This window comes from Equus caballus, chromosome 7 (genome assembly GCF_041296265.1).
Source record: "Equus caballus isolate H_3958 breed thoroughbred chromosome 7, TB-T2T, whole genome shotgun sequence".
Classification (NCBI taxonomy): Eukaryota; Metazoa; Chordata; class Mammalia; order Perissodactyla; family Equidae; genus Equus; species Equus caballus.
In genome coordinates this window covers 6,355,253-6,375,122 of record NC_091690.1, presented here as the reverse complement: position 1 = coordinate 6,375,122, position 19,870 = coordinate 6,355,253, and the positions used below count along the sequence as shown (strand labels likewise).

Here is a 19,870-nt window from a genome sequence, read left to right as displayed (position 1 = left end):
AGTGTCCGATCGAGTGGCAGAGAAACTATTTTGGGCCTGTTCCTGCAGCTTAATCTGTAAGGGGGGAACTGATACCTACCTCTGGATTTCCCATTCCTGGTTCAAGGACACTCAAACCTGACTCATTCAACAGTTATTTAATAAGTACCCATGGCGTGTCAGGGACTGAACCAGACTTGGTGGCCCCTGCCCTTAAGGAACTGACAATGTAGACCAAGAGACAGTCAGTCATTGTGCCAACACATTTTTATCAAGTGCTTCCTTTGAACCAGGCCTGTTCTGGGTGATGGGGATACAGAAATACATAAGATAGGCTTTCTGCCTTGAAGTTCTCTGCATTCTATTGTGGGAGGGGGGAAGCTGACAGTAAGCATAGAAATAAATACATAACACAAAATAGGAAACAAGAGAATTTCAGGTATTGATAAGTGCTAAGAAGAAAAAAATAAGGTAATGTATTTGAGTAAGAGCAACAGGGTAGGGACCGCATTAGATAAGAAGGGGGAGGAGATGACAATAGAGCTGCGTGATGAGAAAAAGCCGACAGGAGGACACCAGGGGGATTAGGCATGAGGAAGAGCCAGGACAAAGACCAAGACGCAACCTGTTCAGCATGTTTGAGGGGAAGCAAGAAGGCCAGTGTGGCTGGAGCAAAGTGAATAAAGGAAGAGGGCACAAAGCAGATATCAGAGGGGGAGGCAGTGCTCAGCTCCTGGAGAGCCTGGCTTTGAGTCTATCAATGATCTTATCAAGAAGTTGGGATCTATGTCTCCTCTCCTTGAATCTGTGACTGCTTGACCAATAGAATGCAGTGGATATGATGCTGCAGCAGTTTCTGGGCCCAGGTCTTAGGAGACTGGCAACTTCTACTTCCTGTCTCTTAGAATACTTATTCTTAGAACCCAGGCTATGAGGAAATCCAAAGAGTGCCACGGAGAGGGGAGCAGAGATCCTAGAACAAGAGCCCGAGCTGAGCTCCCTCACAGCAGGCAGTATCAACATGCCCGTCATGTGAGTAGGCCATTCTAGAAGCAGATCCTTCACCCCAGTCAAGACACCCTGTCTACCGCATGTGGAGCAGAAAAGTGTTGTTTCTGTGAGCATGCCCAAATTGCAGATTCATGAGCAAAATAAATGACTGTTGTTATTTCAAGCCACCAAGTTTTGGAGTGGTTTGTTATGTAACAATAGATAACCAAAACAGACGGAAAGCCAATAGAGCAAAGGTTAGCAAAGTTTTTCTATAAAGGTCTAAACAGTAAGTATTTTGGGCCCTGTAGATCAAAGGGTCTCCGAGGCAACTACTCAACTCTGCTGTTGCAGTGCAAAAGCAGTCATTGACAATACATAGACAAACAAACATGGCTGTGTTTCAATAAAACTTTATTTATAAAAACACATGAGGGGCCAGACTCAACCAACCAATTGAAGTTTGCCAGCTCCTACAATTGAAGGTTTTAAGCAGCAGAGTGATATGCTCTTATTTAGACTTAGAAAGCTTCTGACTGCCTTGTGGAGGATGGACTGTAGGGGAGCAAAAGCGGAAGTGAGGCTGTCACCAGGTGAGAGATAATGACGACTGGACCTAGGGTTTTGTTAGCAGCAGTGGAGTGATCTAACTGGAATCTCTGTTGGAGGTGGCACTGACAGAATTACCGAGGCAGCTAACAGCCAAGTGATCATTGCTTTGAGAGAAGTATGCAAAAGGAAGCTATGGGAACCCAGAGCAGGAGCACCCAGGCTGCGGATCAGGGCAGGCTGTCTGGAAGAGGGAATTGCTGATTAGGAACAGGGGAAGAGCTGGAAGAATTATCTTCCACACAAGCAGAGCAGAGCAGCAGTTCATAAGGGTTTTAAACCTGGGGGAGCTGGGAGTGCCAGAAATTAGATAATAAAAGGTCAAAACTTAGAAGACTGAGCAGAGGTCAGATCTTGAGAGATCAAGAGGCTATCCCCTGCCAGGTCAAAGATGGGCCAGCCTGCTGAGTCCCCTGTCCTTTTCTAGAGCTTCTTCCTAACCATTCTTCCCAACAGTTCCCCCGGGCATCTTCCCATCGCAAGTTTTGAAGCTTTTCCATACAACGGGAACTCAGATTTGTCATCAGGAGCCCTGGCTGTGTAGAAGTCAGATCCTGTCTGTGGCACTTGATGTGTACAGGCCAGATTGCAGGTCTCTCTGAGCTCAGTGTCCTCATTAGCAAAATAGTTAACGACCTCACAGAGTGCTTGTGAGGACCAAATGGGAAAATGCATATGAAAACGCTTTGCAAAACCTACAGAAATGCCAGGGTTTGTTAGGGTGACAATGCTGATTATTACAACAGCATCCTGCCTCTCCTACAGGTTTCTTTTGCTGTATTTTCCCTCCCACCACCCTCACAATCTTTCCTCCTAAAGCTTTTTTCTGAGTTGTGGGGAGAGCCCTTTGTTCCTAGCTCTGAGGTTCTACTGGGACATGGCCACCCCTCCCCTGCTGGGAAGCAGACCCTGTCAGCTTTGTTCACTTCCCCAAGGTGCCCAGGAACCAGCCTGGAAGCAGCCCTCGTCTTGGCCTTAAAGGAATCTGCTGCAAGCTCACCGCCCAAGGAGCAGCCCCCACTGCACCTTCCTGGTGCCCCCTCGCAGTCGTCTTCATCCCCCAGTCAGCCTCCTTCTTTGTTCTCAGAGAAGGCGCTTTTCCCTGATGTGAGTGAACGTGGCCTTTGACTTGCTCTGCAGAACTCAGTCTCCAGCCCTCTTCCTCTTGTTTTGTGTTACTGACGGCATTTCAGAGAACACTTTGGAAGGCCCACGTGAGTGTGGCATTTTAGTTCTGTGACCCAGTGCACAATGTGGCTTGACCGTCCACTTGAGGTGACTTAGCCCTCAATGTCCCTCCATGACCTGCAGATGTTCCAGGCTCAGCCCAGGGGCATAGTTCTGGTTCAGCACAGCCCCCAGCCCCTGAGTCTATGTCACTGCATAACATCTGGGATAGCTGTTCATGGGGACCGTCATGTCAATGACACCTCCTGGGTTTGACAGTGTACATCCTGTGCTGCCGTCCATGATGGTCCTGCCTGCTCATTCCTAACAATATGTTTTTGGTCACTAGTAGAGCTCAGAATCTCACTGCCCTGTTGAACTGACCAGGCCTTCAGAGTTTGGCAATTTAACAGTCCTAATAGACGAGAAGGGATGGGGTTTGTGTTAGCCTGACCAAGATGCTAATCCCAGGACCGGCACTTACAAGCTAAGAAACACAGATAATCCTTTGAGCCTCAGTTTACTTGTGGGGAATAATAATACTTACTTTATGGAATGGTTGTGAGAATGAACATTTTACAAAGAAAGAGTAAGGACACAGAGGTTGAGGGCTGGCTTGAACCCAGGTGTTCTGACACCAAGTGGCATATGACAAGTGCTCAATAAATGCTTGGTTAACTGAGAATCACATCAACGATAGACGTTCAGGTGGTGATTCTGTGGGAATTTTATTTTTTCTATATCTTTGTGAATGCTTTCCAAATTTCCAACCATGAGTGTGAATTACTTTTATTTTATTTTATTTTGGAGGAAGATTAGCCCTGAGCTAACATCTGCTGCCAATCCCCCTCTTTTTGCTGAGGAAGGCTGGCCCTGAGCTAACATCCGTGCCCATTTTCCTCTACTTTATATGTGGGATGCCTACCACAGCATGGCTTGACAAGTGGTGCCATGTCCGCACCTGGGATCTGAACGGGCGAACCCCGGCCGCCGACACGGAACGTGCACGCTTAACCACTGCGCCACCGGGCTGGCCCTTGAATTACTTTTTTAATCAGAAGAAAATCCAAAAACATTTGCAAATAAGCGCAAGAAAAAGAAACTAGCAATGATCAGAGATGAATTAGACCTTAAGAATTATATACAAATTAGGAAACGGCAAGTCATTTGGAGTCCTTTTTTGTTGAACTTTGGAGCAAGTTCTTATGGTTTTCCTTCCACCTGGCTATCTCCTGCTCAAAAGGAGCTTACTGTAGTGGAGAGAAAGTTCTATAAGTCCAAATGTGTGATGACGGTGTGATTGTGAAAGATAAGGGGACAGAGGAGAGGCCCCAACCTGGCCTGGGAAGCTAAAGTTTGAGGGGTCAGAAAAGGCCCTAAAGAGAAATCAACATGTGAGCTAAGCCTTGATGAGGGACCAGGAATTATCCAGGCAAAGAAGGAGAGACAGGATGCTCTGGGGACACAGATGGCATATGTAGTCACAGGGTGCTGGGCTTTGGGATCCTGGGCAAGTCACTAACCTCCCCTGGCCTCAATCAGAGATTCTGTAAAACGAGAAGATTGGACCAGCTCTCTGGTTCTCAGCCCTGGCTACAAGTTAGAATCATCTACGGCATTTTAAAAAGTACCACAGCCCAAGCCCCATCTTTCATCAATTAAATCAGAATCACTAGGGGTGGAACTTAAATGATGGTATTTTTTTTTTTTTTTTAAAGATTTTATTTTTTCCTTTTTCTCCCCAAAGCCCCCCAGTACATAGTTGTATATTCTTCGTTGTGGCTCCTTCTAGTTGTGGCATATGGGACGCTGCCTCAGCGTGGTTTCATGAGCAGTGCCATGTCCGCGCCCAGGATTCGAACCAACGAAACACTGGGCCGCCTGCAGCGGAGCGTGCGAACTTAACCACTCGGCCACGGGGCCAGCCCCTAAATGATGGTATTTTTAAAGGGCGCCAGGTAATTATGAAGTGCAGCCAGGATTGTGGACCACTAGACCAGTAAGTCGTTAAGTTGCTGTCTGAGTTTTTCTCTCACTGTATGTCTTTCAGGTTGAGATAAGCAGCTTTCCCTTTAACATTTTTCCTTTCACAATAAAAATTTAACATCATAAAATAACTTTTAAAAAAACAGTCAATTGCTTCTCTTTTTTTTTAAACCATTCACAAGAAGTGGAAAGAGTGGTGAGAGGAAAAAACCAACAAGAGATTTGCTTCCATCCTAGTAGTTAACTGGTACCTGCTCTCAGGAACAGAAATGGATGTGACCTTCACTCCAGATCACTCATTTCAAGGTTACGTTGGTCTTTCACCCGACCTATGGACTTGTGGCAGTTCATTTATGAAACACAGAGAAATAAGTCATGGTCCCCATCACAGTGAGTAGGCTACTCCAAATGGGCCAGCGAGATAATTGCTGTCTTACTTTGCTTGGGCTGCTATAACGAAGTACCATAAACTGAGGGACTGAAAACAAAAGAAATGTAGTCTCTCACAGGTCTGGAGATTACAAGTCCCAAATCAAAGTGTCAGCAGGGCCATGATCTCTCTGAAGGCTCCAGGAGACAATCTGTTCCATGCCTTTCTCTTGGCTTCTGCTGTTGTTGGCAGTCCTTGGCTTGTAAATACATAACCCCAATCTTGGTGGTCACTTGGTCTTCCCTCTGGGTGTGTCTGTGTTTGTGTCTCTCCTCCTCTTATAAGGACACTAGTCATATTGGATTAGGGCCCACCTGATGACCGCATCTTAACTGGATGACATCTGCAAAGACACTATTTCCAAATAAAGTCACAGATACTGAGGGTTAGGACTTTAACATATCTTTTGGGAGGACACAATTCAACCTATAAAACTGGTCAACTTGAGCAATCTGGTGAAGCCCTGGTGGAATTCAGAAAAGCATCAATCCAAGCAGTTCCTGACCTGAAACACTTGGTTCTTTGAATAAACTGATCAAGTGAAATGATGAACTGACCAGACACAGTTTCAGTTTTCACAACTGAAATGGTGGTAAAACAATAAAAAGGCAAGAACAACGAAAATCTGACCCAGGTTAGTATGTGAAATCCAAACATACAAGGTAGATAAATTATGTGAGGAGCGTTTTGATTTATGAAACTACTTTACTACTTAGTCATAGAGCAGCATTTAGACATCACTTATACTTTACAAATCATTTTCACATAGACTGACTCTCTCAGATAATCTTAACAACCCTGTTAGATTCCATTAACCCGTTTTACGGAGAGGGCGAGGAGGCTCCCCGAAGTGGGAGACCCAGGACTCCTCACAGCCCTGCAGACGCCAGGAGCTCCCTCCACCCCCAAACCCCTTCTCAGAGTCTTGTTAAGTGTAAGCTCTCCTCATTTTACGTAATTGAATTTATGGAATGCTGATTTGTGGCTTGTTGGGAACATACCTACTGTGTGAAACAAAACTTCTCTCTGCTTGTGGTCCATCCTAAAGCACTGAAGAGAAGAATCAGATTCTTTTCAGGGAAAAAAAAGAGCTTGGAAAATTTTATTCAGAGCTTGGTGAGTTTAGCCCATTCTCCACCAACAGTCCAGGAAGCAGTTGTCTTCACGAGCACCTAACCCTGGTCCCTTGGGAGCCCAGGCAATTAATTACCAACTCCTTCTACTGTTTAAAGCAGCAGACTTGTGATTTTTCTACTGACATTTGATAGTGAAATTGCCATTGGGCTGATGTGTTTGCTCTGGTTAACTTAGAAAGGGGTGAAAAAAGGATTTCATTAAGCATGAAGTTTCCACTTGGGGAAGCAGTATCACAAACAAGTGCCTGTAACAATTACACTGCTCTTAATTTATTTCCCATATTCTGTGCCTTCCTCTCTTTCATGAAGGCCTTCACCACACATGTGATAGAGGCCCAGAACCACATACACTCTCTAGGGACTGGCCTTCAACAAGATTCCATTGCAACCTTAGGCAAACATTTGAGCATCCAATGTGTCTCCTAGTGGGAGATCTGTAGTAAACAATACAGAGCAAAATCCTTGCTCTCTGATGAAGAGGAAGAGAGATGGTAAGCCTACCAAGTAAGTACGTAATTCACAGTATGTTAGTAGGCAATGGGGTCAGGGGAGAAAGGCCTTATAAACCAATGTAAGGACTTCGGCTTCTACTCTGAGAAATATGGAGGTTTTTGAACAAAGCAGATTGTAAGAGATTTTTTTTAACAAAGTAACATGATCTAATCTATGTTTTAAAAGGATCATTGTGGCTTCTCTTTTGAGAATAGACACTGGGGGTTGGGCGTGGGTGGCAAGAGTAGAAAGGAAACAGGAAGATCTTGTGTAATCCAAGAGAGAAGTGAGGATGACTGGGCCAGGGTGGTAGCAATGGGGGTGGTGAGAAGTGGCCATGCTCTGTGTCTATGTTGAAGTTAGAGCTAACAGGAGTTTCCTGATAGATTGGATGTGAAGCATAATGGGGAGAAAGGAATCAATGATGACTCCAAAGTTTTTGTCCTAAGCAAGTAGGAGGATAGCGTTGTCATCAACTAAGATGCGAAAGACTGAAAATGGAGCAGGTTTGAAGGAGAAGAAGCATTTGGAGATATTTCTTGCTTGAGAAATATCTACTAGAGATCCATGTGGAGATGTCTGGCAGGCACTGGAATATCACTGAGTGGAGTTCAAGAGAAGCTGTCAGCATATAGGGGAAATTTAAAGCCAGGAGAGGGGACATGATCATCAAGGAGGATGTCCATACAAAGGAAAATAGACCTGAGGGCCTCCAGGGCACTCACATTCAGAGGCTGGAGGGAAGGAGGAACCAGCAAAGGAGACTGAGAAGAAGTAGCCAGTGAGGTGAGAGGAGAACCAGGTGAGCATAGTGGCCCAGAAGCCACTCAAAGAAAGCACTCCCAGGAAGAGATGTGATCAGTTCTGCCAAATGCTGTAGAAGTCTGTGGATTGACTTTTGGGTTTAGCAATGTGTAGGCCATAATACAGTTGATCCTTAATGTTAGGGGCTATGCCTAAAGATCTGTGTCCAGAAAATTTGTCATGTGTCATCAAGAATCCTCAAATTTGCAAATTCTCCTCTAATGTAATTTTCCCCAATGTTTAATTTATTCAGAACTTTTTTTAAAGCCAAAAATAATCATATTCTTAAATTTCTTCAGAGTCTTTATCCCTTTTCATCAAATTCAGAATTCACCAGTGCTAGTTGTATGTTCTCTGTTCCATTCTATTGGTTTTGAACCTGGCTTTGATTTCTTACTTCACTTGCTAGCTGTGTAAATACGGGAACATTGCCTCACTCAAGTCTCAATTTCCTTACCTGTAAAATGGGAATTTTAATAAGAACTCACGGGAGTTTTGTAGGGTTAAATGAGAAGATGTTTTATAGCACCGAATAGGTAATATTGTTGGTAGGGGTATGCAACGGTTTTCATCTCTCCGTGAGATTACTTCCTTTGTCACAATAAGCAGGGATTACTTCCTTTGTGACAATAAGCAGGGAGGACAAGTCACTTGGAGAGGCAAATGCTGGGTGCCTAACTAGATCCCCTCACTAGCTAGTAACCACCTTCTAGAAACCCACCTCCCAGCATGTATAATACAAACTGGAGCCTCAGCAAAATTGCAAATTCTTTTATGGCATGGATGTTCCAATTGCTTGATGACATTCAAACTCATGGCATTTAAATCTGCAATTACTGATAAGGGTCAACTACACTGAGTACAATGGTTACATGAAGGAGCAAGTAGGGAGAGGGGTGCATAATTAATTCTCCTTGAGTTGGTCTTCCCACCTAGAAGACTCTTGCATTTAGTCTTGATGACTTAAAAAAAAAAAGATACTCCAGGCCAAGGGAACAGCACGCGCAACTGTCCAGTCTTTAAAGAGCTCAGCTTTTGTAGGTAGATAGTTCGCTAAGAACAGAGCAAAGAGTAAAAGAGTCAGGGTGGGGATGGGGAGTGAGTAATGAATTAGGGGTGGAGGCTGGAAAAGAAGGCAGGGACCACATCAGTGAGGGCCCACGGGTTATGCTAAGGGGGTGAACTTTCCTGAATGGAAATGACTAGAGCCACAGAATAGCTTTATGTAGAAAATGGCACAGCCAGATTTGTATTTTAGAGCTATTACTTGGACAGTGGAGTGTAAGACGGTTTAGAGAGGAGAGAGCAGTGGGAACAAAGCCTGCTGACATCATTTCCCGTTCCCTCTGTATGACATATTCCATTCCTCTTCAACCTCCATTTTCATCATGCAAACATCCTTCTGTTAAACCCCCCCGAAAATATCCCAGTTTTGGGACCGGCCCTGTGGCCGAGTGATTGAGTTTGCATGCTCCGCTTCAGGGGCCCAGGGTTTCACTGGTTTGGATCCTGGGCATGGACATGGCACCACTTGTCAGGAAAAATTGAGGTGGCATCCCACATGCCACAGCTAGAAGGACCCACAACTAAAATATACAACTATGTACTGGGGGAATTTGGGGGAAAAAAAAAAGATTGGCAACAGTTGTTAGCTCAGGTGCCAATCTAAAAAAAAATCCCAGTTTCAAATGCCGTCACTCTATTTTCTTCCAACTGCAGTCATGAGTCACATAATGATGTTTTGGTCAATGACAGTGATCCCATAAGATTAGTGCCTTATAGCCTAGGTGTGTAGCAGGCTATACCATCTAGGTTTGTGTAAGCACACTCTACAATGTTCGCACAATGACGAAATCGCCTAACATGCATTTCTCAGAACATATCCCTGTCATTATGCGATGGATGTCTGTATATTGTTCCTGCTCTTCCCAGAAACCCCTGAGACACTGAAATTATCCTGAGGGATTTCCTTGACCTTATTCATTAGCATTAGAATGTTTTGCCCCCAAAGCCCTGAATAATGGTGGCAGTTTCTCCAAAGGCAGTGACGCCACTGTAATAGATGCAACAGGAGTAATAGATGAAACGAGGGATTCCTTCTCCCCACCAACCCTCCCCCTTCTAAGCGTGACGTGTCTGTCACTAGGCACCTCTGGGTGAGGATCAAGGCCCCCAAAAGGACTCTTCCTGGGGTTCGAAGACTATAATCATCTTGAAATAATCCCTCTCAGAATGAGGTTTTATGGGATGCAAAGAGCAGCGGTTCTGGAGTCGAATGTGTGTCTGCTCAGAGGCCCTGTCTCCTATATGTGCATCCCAGTCCCGCCCCTTAGTCCCACAGACAGACAAAGCCGCTCCTCCCAGCCTGCTCCTGCTGCCCTTGCCTCAGCATGCCACCGCTGAAAATAAAGACGCGCTGTCCTTGGCCTAGTAAGTAGCTTTAGATCCTCTGGAACTTCTCTTGAAGGAATTGACCTTCATTCTTGCCTCCACTCTCTTCCCACCAATCTCAGGTATGTTCTGACTCTTTTTTTATTTAAAGATTGGCACCTGAACTAACAACTGTTGCCAATCTTTTTCTTTTCCTGCTTTTTCTCCCCAAGTCCTCCCAGTATACAGTTGTATATATTTTTTTAGTTGTGGGTCCTTCTGGTTGTGCTATGTGGGACGCTGCCTCAGCATGGCCTGATGAGTGGTGCCATGTCCACACCCAGGATCCGAACCGGCGAAACTCTGGGCCGCCCAAGTAGAGTGCGAGAACTTAACAACTCGGCCATGGGGCCGGCCCCTGACTCTTTTGTAATTAGATGAATGCATGGCCATTTCTAGAGACACCTCAAGTCAGCTTACAGTACCTTCTCTCAGACTGTCTCTGAAGCTGGCAACATTTCCAACAGCCACTTCTCAGACATGGTCAAGGCTAATGAGATTTCGGGCTTCCCAAGGCTCCTATCTCCCAAGAACTTCAATATATGGTTTCCACTGAACATCTTGTGGTAATCCTACCTTGATTACATGTTTTTCCTGTTTCCAGCATCTTCCATAATTATATGGAGTAAGTGAATTGACAGGTTGACTTCTAGAGGTCCTTCTGTTCTTTCTCCTCTTGCCTCTGGGCAGGAGAGCAACAGAACAAAGTATTTTGCCAAGAACAATAGCACACGATACTTAGAACGTCACAAAATGTGTATTTGCACGGCTAGGAGAACAGCTTGGGAACTCATATAGTAACATAAGCAATTAAGAGAGACAGGCACACAATCTGCTCTGAGGATCCGGGGCCGCAGGGGGCACTGAAGCACAGTTTGTGCATTTCCAGGTAAGTTTAATTAAAAAAAAAAAAAAAAAGAGGAAGAAAGAAGACAGTCTTTTTCTTTGTCTTTCTCAGAAACCTGTATCTGAAAGAAAAAAAAAGATTATAGCTAAAGGCCAACCTCTGGCTAATATTAAGATTAGGTGACTCATCTTGATATTTGCTAGTGGTTCTTCCTAATATATCCTAGAAAAATGAAGTGTAATTAAAAACAAATATAGCAAAGTTTGCATCATTTAAAGCCAGCTGATTTGTAAATTTTCAAATATATAAGTGATTAGTAGCTGGCTTTATTGAGCAAAAGTTTTGAAGCTAATAGGAGTGAGGGAGAGGAAGAAGCTGAACACAACCAGGTTTCTAGCTGGAGACTCAGACATTCTTGCTCTTTAAATATCTTAAACCTTCTCTCCATAGAGCACATGGAACTCATCTTCACTCAAGTATAAATGAGTGGCAACAATGTAAAATATGTGTCTGTTTTTTTAAACAAGGATCAAAACGTGAAGCTAAAATTAGATGCACTGAATAATGGTGAGGAGGTGTTTGGGAGAGTTGGCTCAATGTTCTGTCAATCAGAAAGCATGAAATGTTGGCCATGGCTTTCTCTACCTGGGAGCTGGGTCGGCCCTGAGGTGAGGCCCGTTTAGAGTTTCCAACTGTTTATAATTCCCTGAACACCTTTTCACACATCCATTTCCCCTAACCCTTCTGTTGAATCTTAACTGTTCTGCCTTCAAACCCAGCTCAGACATCACCCTTGGCCTCCTCCAACATCATCCCCTCCTCTGTATGACCTCTGAACCTAGAGCACATCTCTACTGCTGTACTCTGGACACTGTTTCATAATTTAATTGTTCACATGCCTGTCCCCTCCACTAGCCCATGAGATCTTCGACAGAGCATTGTACCCTACAGGACTGGCACAGAGCTGATGTTCCGAAAATACTCATGACACTGAATTGAATTGAAACTTGGTTGGAGCCCTCAAATCTCTCAAGCTGGGCTCTATTCAGGCTGAGTTTCTCTGGCAACTATTTCCAAAGTAGATTTTTTTATTGTTGGAAATTCACTGAGTTATACATTTCAGATATAGGACAAATGACTCTGGCTTTGCAGGTGAATGTCCCAGCAGTAATCTCACACATCCTGAAGCTGCCATATTTATTCTGACCCATTCCAAAACAACTCTTAATTGCTCAGAAAAAAAAAGATGTTCTTCCTTAGTTTTTTCTGGACTAGCAGTTAGAAATTGCCTTCAGACATGGAGAAAATAGGTCTTATCATTTAGACTCTGCCAGCCGTCGTCCTAGCCCTGCCGCCATTGCCAGACAACAATTCTCATTTATGAGAGCGCCCACCCTCTCCATCCTCACCTACAAGTTAGCCAACCTCGACCTAACCTGGCTTCCTTTTGTGAAAATTAATCAACAGAAACCTCATTTAAAATGAAGTCAGAAGACCAGAAGAGAGAACTCACACACATGCCACTCAACTTCCACTACTTACCACACCAGGAAGAGGCTATCTTGCATCTCCAATAGGAAATGATGCTACCTACTTACTACCCCAGCAGGAGGAAGGAAGAAACTCCTCCTTGCCCAGCAACAGCTCAGCCAATGACAGACGGCCATAACTCAGCCAATGAAGAGCCACCACACTTCGAACTCCCAGTCTGCTCCAATGGACTCTTCCTTTACAACAGCCCCTCCCAACTTTATGAAATAACATTTTCTCTCCTTTGTTTCTTTGGACTTGCACTGTGGCTGGCCGTAGGCCACCTGTCCCCATTTGCAGTTCTTTGCTGTTCCTGAATAAACAGCAATTCTACCAGTTTGCTGGTAGAATAAATAACTGGCTGCTTATTTGTTTTAGGTTAAGACTTTCTAGTCTTTATGTCTCACCCACTAGTCTGTATATTTGTGTCTTACGCATCTTTAGGACCCTCTCATCACCCTCCAAAATAATTAGCAGTAGTAGATACTCAAGAAACATTTGTTGATTTTTTGAAAGTCAAGCTACTTTTTTTATGAGCCCTTAGTTTCAAACTGAAATTATCTAATTATCTTTTCCATTATTGTTAATGAGAGTGAAGAATTTTTCATTCAGCGTTCAAGAGTCAAAACATGCCAAAAACATTTTCCTTTGAGTCTAGGCATACTGACAATGTTGTTGCTAATATTTGTCCGATACTTACTCTGTGCCAGGTACTATGCTGCTTTTGAATGCCTTGTCTTACTTTTTAGAATAACCTGTGAAATAGAGGTTTTCCTCAGTTTTTATCATGGTTTGTGATACAGAAAGGGTGACTCAATACTCAAAATCCTGCAGCTAAGAAAGGAAAGAAGTAGGACCTGAATGCATTTCAGATTCCAAAGCTCATGTATTTTCTACTACGTCACTCTTCAGGAAACATGAATTGAATGCCACTTAATTCCTTTCTTTCTAGTGCGTCATGCTTAATGGTGCCCTCTTTTTACCTATAAATTCTGCCTCCCCCAGAATTTTGAGGAGAAAATTTAAGGACAATTTTTTTTAAATTCTGAAGAATTCTCTTTCATTGTCGAGAGCAGCAGTCTCGGGCTTCAGAAACGGTGGGAAGACCAATGGGCTTAACATCAATACAGTATTTTGAATATTTTATGTAACATGACATTTACCCATTTGTGTTATCTAACAAGTTATTTTTTTTCCTCCCTGGGAAGAAGTTCAATGTCTTCTTCAAAGAGTCTGATCAAACAGGTGAACATCAAGTGGAAATATTTTGCCTGCTTTCCTGACACTGTGGGAATCCATAACAATGGGATGTTTGAAGAGCTTTTCTGAGACTATGTTGAGGTCTGGCTGGGCTTCCTTTGTGTTCCAGCTGCTGCGTGGAACAGCCTGGTTTTGTCTTTGTTCTTGTAAGAAGGAAAGCAAACACAAGATGCCTAGTCTGAGAGATAATGAAGACCATGGCAAGAAGGAAATCTTTGATCCTTGTTTCTCCCTCACCACCACCCTACCCCATCATGAAGCCCGTCTTCCTCCCTGCATCCCCATTGCCGTTACACTCAGCCTTTGCTTGGGCTACGGCAGTAGCTCATTTGTCTCCCCGTTCCCACCCTTGCCTCCAGTCTGCTTCCCACACAGCAGGCAGAGTAATATTTTTAAAATGCAAATCTGAATATGTGACTCTGGTTAAATACCATCAAGGCTCCCCAGTGCTCTTTGAATCACGGCCAAAATCTTTAACCAGAACGTTAAGGCACTTCATGGTCTGACCCGTCTGCCTCCTCAGCCTCATTTTGCCTAACTCCTCCCTTTTTCTGCCTTTCAGGTATATTAACATATTTTTCTCTTCCTTGAAGATGCCAGACTATTCCCTCTGTCTAGAATGCTATCCCCACTGCCAATCTTCTCCTGGTTTACAACTTTTGGCTTTCGGGTGTTAGCTTAAATGTTATAACCTCAGGAGAAACTTCCTCAACTCTCCAATCTAAGTTAGCGATCCCTCTAATAAACTCTCTTAGAACCTTGTGTATCGGCTTCAATATCACATTTTAACTAATTATTTCTGTGGTTATTTGTTTGATAGCTCAGAACCACACCTGCCCTGTTCACTGCCACATCCCCGGGACACAGCACAGCGCCTGGCACCTGGCAGACCCTCCGTGCATCTCTGTAGAAGGAATGAATGAGCGAGGGCTTGCTGTGAAGAAGAACCTGGCTTCCAGCCCTGGTTTTGCCACTCACTGTGCTGTGTGATCTTGGGCCAGTCATTTAACTTCTCTGGGCCTCAATTTCTTCATCTGTGAAATGCGAGTGATGACAGCTGCTTTGTTTCCAGGGCTATTGAAAGAACCAAATGATAATTTGAGCTTAAAGTAATTTGGAAGCTGTAAAATTTTAGGCAGATGTCATATATTCTTACTCTTTTACAATTGAGTTGCTTACTGGAGGATTCAACAACTCCAACACCCAAATCTCAAGCCTCCCAGCCTTCATGGCTTCCAGAAAAGTTCTGAATGAATGGCCAGGGGCCTGCTGGTGCCTATACCGTGTGGACTCTGGCCAACCGGGGAGTGAGCCGGGTAAAGAGGTGTGGCAGTGAGCCAGGGTTCTTCTAGCCAAAGCAGAATCTCTGCCCGATTTTCCAAGAAAGCCTTATGTCTATGAAAAGATGAGGCCAGTCCCATCAGGAGGGCTTGGCCTAGCATCTTGTGTCAGAGCCAGAACAATTTCACACAGGCTTTTGTCCTTGGGACTGGGCACTCCTCAAAATCTCCCTCTCCCACCTCTGTCCTCACGGCTGCCAGTGGCTGAGAGATTCTTTATGACAAGCCATCAGTTCCATAAGAGTCAGAGCTGGGCAATGATCTTCATAAAATTTCATTGAAGTAAAGGGCTGAAGGATGAACAGTAGAAATACAGCCAATCTGACTTCTTGGGCCCCATTTAGACAAGTGGATTGGAGTCATTACAGAGCAGATCTGAAAGACAGTGCTGGTTGTTGTTTAAAGGAGAAAGGTAGCGAGAGGGGTACTTGAATAGGAAGCAACAACAAAGCCATCCGTTCGCCTTCTGTGTTTCCTATAGCTGCGTAACAAATCACCACAAACCTAAAAGCTTAAAACTGAAAACAGTTTCCATAGAGCAGAAGTCCAGGCATGGTATAACTGAGTCCTCTGCTCAGGGTCTCACGAGGCTGTAATCAACATGTCAGCTGAGACTGAGGTCTCATCTCAGGTTCGGAGTCCTCTTCCAAGCTCACAGATTTGGTGGTAGAATTCAGTTCATCGCAGCTGTAGAACTCATGCATTTTGTTTCTTCAAGGCCAGCAGGAAAGAATAAGTCTCTGATCTTTAGAAAATTATTTTGACGATTCACCTGATTAGGTCAGACCCACCCAGGATAACCTCTCATTTGATTCACTTAAAGTCAACTGATTACAGACTGAAAAATCCCTTCATTTTACTATATTCTGTGGGTTAGAAGCAAGTTACAGTTCCCTCCCACAACTCAAGGGGAGAGCATCACACAAAAGCGTGGATACCAGGGGTAGGAATCACGGAGGCCATCTTAAAATTCTGCCTACTACTGCCCACTATCCCTTCCATTTGCTGAGCTTCTACTCATGTGTGTGTGTGTGTGTGTGTGTGTGTGTGTGTGTGTGTAAGCAGAAAACAATTTGCTCCAACTCACCTAAGCAAACTCAGGGAAATTTGTTTTAAGGAAATAAGAATGTCTTATGGATCTGGGGTAATACTGCAGTTTGGCCTGAGGAAGGACAGGAATTAGGACATGGAACACCATAGGGAAACCCGTGTCTCTGTGTGCATTTGCTTCATCACTGTCTCTCTGCAGATCAACTCTATCTGCTCTCCAGTTTATGCTTTACAGTTCCAGCCACACGCTGTCTCAAAGAGAATCAGTGTCTCTCTCTCTCTCTTTGTCTCTCTCTCTCTCCTCTAGTTCTAGATTCTCAGAGAAGGAATCTTGTACAAGGTACTCGTCTCTAGTGCAATCATCTCTGGCCAGAGTGGGGAGGACACATGTTACAAGCATAGCTGTTGCCCATGGTGACCAGGCAGAGAAGGGAGGATGGGAGTCAGTTCTCAGAGAAAGAAGCTGAGGTTGCTAAAGATGGCTCCTGCACAGTGTAAGGCATCGTCATCAGAGGCCAGCATTATATCTGTGATTTAGCAGCAAGGCCCTTCAGCTAGCAGTAGAAGGAGAAGAACGGGGTATGTTTAATGGCATCCCGCAGAGAGTGCCCTCTTCTGCATAAGCCAGGGACCTGTTTTCAGCCAGAAGTGGCTGAACTCCTCTCAAAAGGAGTTTAAATCTACGCTCCGCGACCACAGCACTAAGAAGAAGAGTCACCCCACAGAAAGAACACAGCGGCTGCAGAGAAGTCAGGTACAGGCGCAGAGGGCCCGGCTCAGACACAGAGCCGCAGCCACGTCTTACAAAAGCTTTCCTAGAAATGGCTGAGAAAGAGCACACTTTGAGTAAGTGCAGAAAGCAAAAAGGGTCTGGGTAACCAACATCCTGAAGGAGGGAGGGAATGTTCCAGCACAGGCTGTACTGCTCATTTCTGATAAGAACAAAGGGAGACACACTAAAGATAATCCAGACATGGCCGGTAATTTAAACTCAGCCGTGCTGCTTAAGGGCTCTTACCAATCCTGACTTCTGAGGAAGCGGCATCAGAATCCCTCATGTCTTTCAGTTGATTTATACACAGTCATGTGTCACTTAGTGAAGAGGATACGGTCTGAGAAATGTGTCATTAGGTGATTTCATCGTTGTGTGATCATAGAGTGTACTAACACAAACCTAGACGGTATAGCCTACTACACACCTAGGCTATGTGGTACTAATCTTATGGGACTACCGTCGTGCGTGTGGTCCGTCATTGACCTAAATGTTATTATGCAGTGCATGACTGTAAAGTACACGGTGATGTATAAACTGGGTGTGGTTATCACTGGGTGTATTACCATCAAATCCTTCTGTGGTCTTCATACAGTTCAAAGTTAAAGGATCATTTCCAACTTTGTCATATTTGTCTAAGTGTGCACACCTGGACCTGATGATCACAACTGACCATCACAATCAAGATTTTGACGCTCGTGGTGGGCCGAACTAAGTAAACACTCCCCAGCCCTCTGCCCTTAAAGACCTTGGCTTCAGTGGGGCTTATTTATATCTGGGTATTCCACAAGTTACAAAACATTCTCAAAAGGGGAGATTTGACATGACTGGTGTTAGAGTCCCACTAGATTGTGGGCCTTTTGGTAGGCGTCCCATGTATAAACTAGAGGAAGATGGGCACAGATGTTAGCTCAGGGCCAGTCTTCCTCAGCAAAAAGAGGAGGACTGGCAATAGTTAGCTCAGGGCTAATCTTCCTCAAAAAAAAAAAAAAATAATAAGCATGTGTGGTTAATGGTACCAACAGAACTTTCCCATCATCACAGAAAGTTCTATTGGACAGCACTGGTCTTGAAGGTGGAAACTTCCTCAGTATCCCTCCCAGAACCTGTATCAGGATCATATAACATTGTGTTCAACAACCATTTCCTGAATCAGTGATGATTACACTCTCCTGGTAAATCTCAGCCTGGTCTTCATTTCTGCACGGAAGCCTTCACTGAGCTCTAGTCTGTGCTCCCGAGACTGGGCCAAATTTCTGTCTTATCAGATTCTGACCCTTATCTTACACCACACACACAAACAACTCAAAATGGACTAAAGACTTAAACATTAGACCTGAAACTGTAAAACCCCTAGAAGAAAACATGGGGGAAAAGCTTTGTGCCATTGGTTTTGGCAATAATTTCATGGATATGACACCAAAAGCACAGACAACAAAAACAAAAACAAATCAGTGACTACACCAAACTGAAGTGTCTGCACCACAAAGGAAACAACAGAGTGAAAAGGCAACCCATGGAATGGGGAAAAATATTTGCAAACCATGTACCCAGTTTGCAACCATATAATCCAATAAGGGGTTAATCTCCAAAATGTATAAGGAACTCCTACAACTCAATAGTAAAGAAAACTAGGAACCCAATTAAAACATGGGCTAAGGACTTGAAGAGACACTTCTCCAAAGAAGACATACAAATGGCCAACAGGTACATGAAAAAATGCTCAATGTCACCAATCATCAGGGAAATGCAAATCAAAACCACAGTGAGGGGCCAGCTCCGTGGCCGAGTGGTTAATTTCGCTCGCTCCGCTGCAGCGGCCCAGGGTTCGGATCCTGCGTGCGGACATGGCACTGCTCGTCAGGCCATGTTGAGGCGGCGTCCCACATCCCACAACTAGAAGGACCTGCAACTAAGATATACAACTGTGTACAGGCGGGGTTTGGGGAGATAAAGCAGAGAAAAAAAAAAAGATTGACAACAGTTGTTAGCCCAGGCACCAATCTTTCCAAAAAAAAAAAAAAAACAACAATGATGGGGCCGGCCCCGTGGTGCAGTGGTTAAGTTCGCACCTTTCAATTCTCGGTGGCCCAGGGTTCACAGGTTCGGATCCCCAGGTGCGGACATGGCACTGCTTGGCACGCCATGCTATGGTAGGCGTCCCACATATGAAAAAAAAGCAGAGGAAGATGGGCACAGATGTTAGCTCAGGGCCAGGCTTCCTCAGCAAAAAGAGGAGGACTGGCAGTAGTTAGCTCAGGGCTAATCTTCCTCAAAAAAAAAAAAAAAACCACAATGAGATATCACCTCACACTTGTCAGGATGGTTATTATTGAGAAAACAAAGGATAACAAGTGTTGCCGAGTATGTAGAGAAATTGGAACCCTTGTACACTGGTTCTGGGAATGCAAAATGGTGCACTGCCGTGAAAAACATTATGGAATTTCCTCAGAAAAAATTAAAAATAGAACTATCATATAGTAGTAGCAGAGATAGTGCTGGACCCCGAGGGTTAGGGAACCTCAGCATCTTAAAAGGGCAAAGTTGGGAGCTGTTAACAGAACCTGGCAAGAGAGAGCTTCCAGACTGGAGCCCGCCCCTCCACAGAAGGGGAGGAAGCTGGGGGAATAAATACCCAGACTCCCTCTCTACCCTTCCTCCCTGCTCTGCCCCAGCTCCCAGCTGGAGGAACCCAGTGGAAGCCAGAGGGCTGGGAAGCCGAAGAGAGAGGCCTGCCTCCTGGGGCATAGCAGAGTGCAGAAGAGTGAAGAATCTAGAAGGCAACAGAGAATAACCTGCACACCCCTTCACCTGGAATTAACAAATGGTAACTTCTTATTTTTGCTTCTCGTTTAAAAACTAAATAGACTTTTACGGATAGAATTAGAAGTCTCGGGGCCGGCCTGGTGGCGCGGCGGTTAAAGTGAGCACGTTCTGCTTCGGTGGCCCCGGGTCCCAGGTTCAGATCCCGGGTGCGGACATGGCACCGCCTGACAGGGACAGGCCATGCTGTGGGAGGCATCCCACATATAAAGTAGAGGAAGATGG

The 19,870-nt window shown here is 44.6% G+C and overlaps 1 long non-coding RNA gene across 1 annotated transcript; it reads left to right on the top strand.

The window, feature by feature from the left end:
- Positions 1-9,980: 9,980 nt before the first annotated feature.
- LOC138924956 (uncharacterized) lies at positions 9,981-12,757 on the top strand. Its single transcript, XR_011440410.1, has 2 exons — positions 9,981-10,106; positions 12,338-12,757. It is a non-coding gene; the product is annotated as an uncharacterized lncRNA (long non-coding RNA).
- Positions 12,758-19,870: the final 7,113 nt, after the last annotated feature.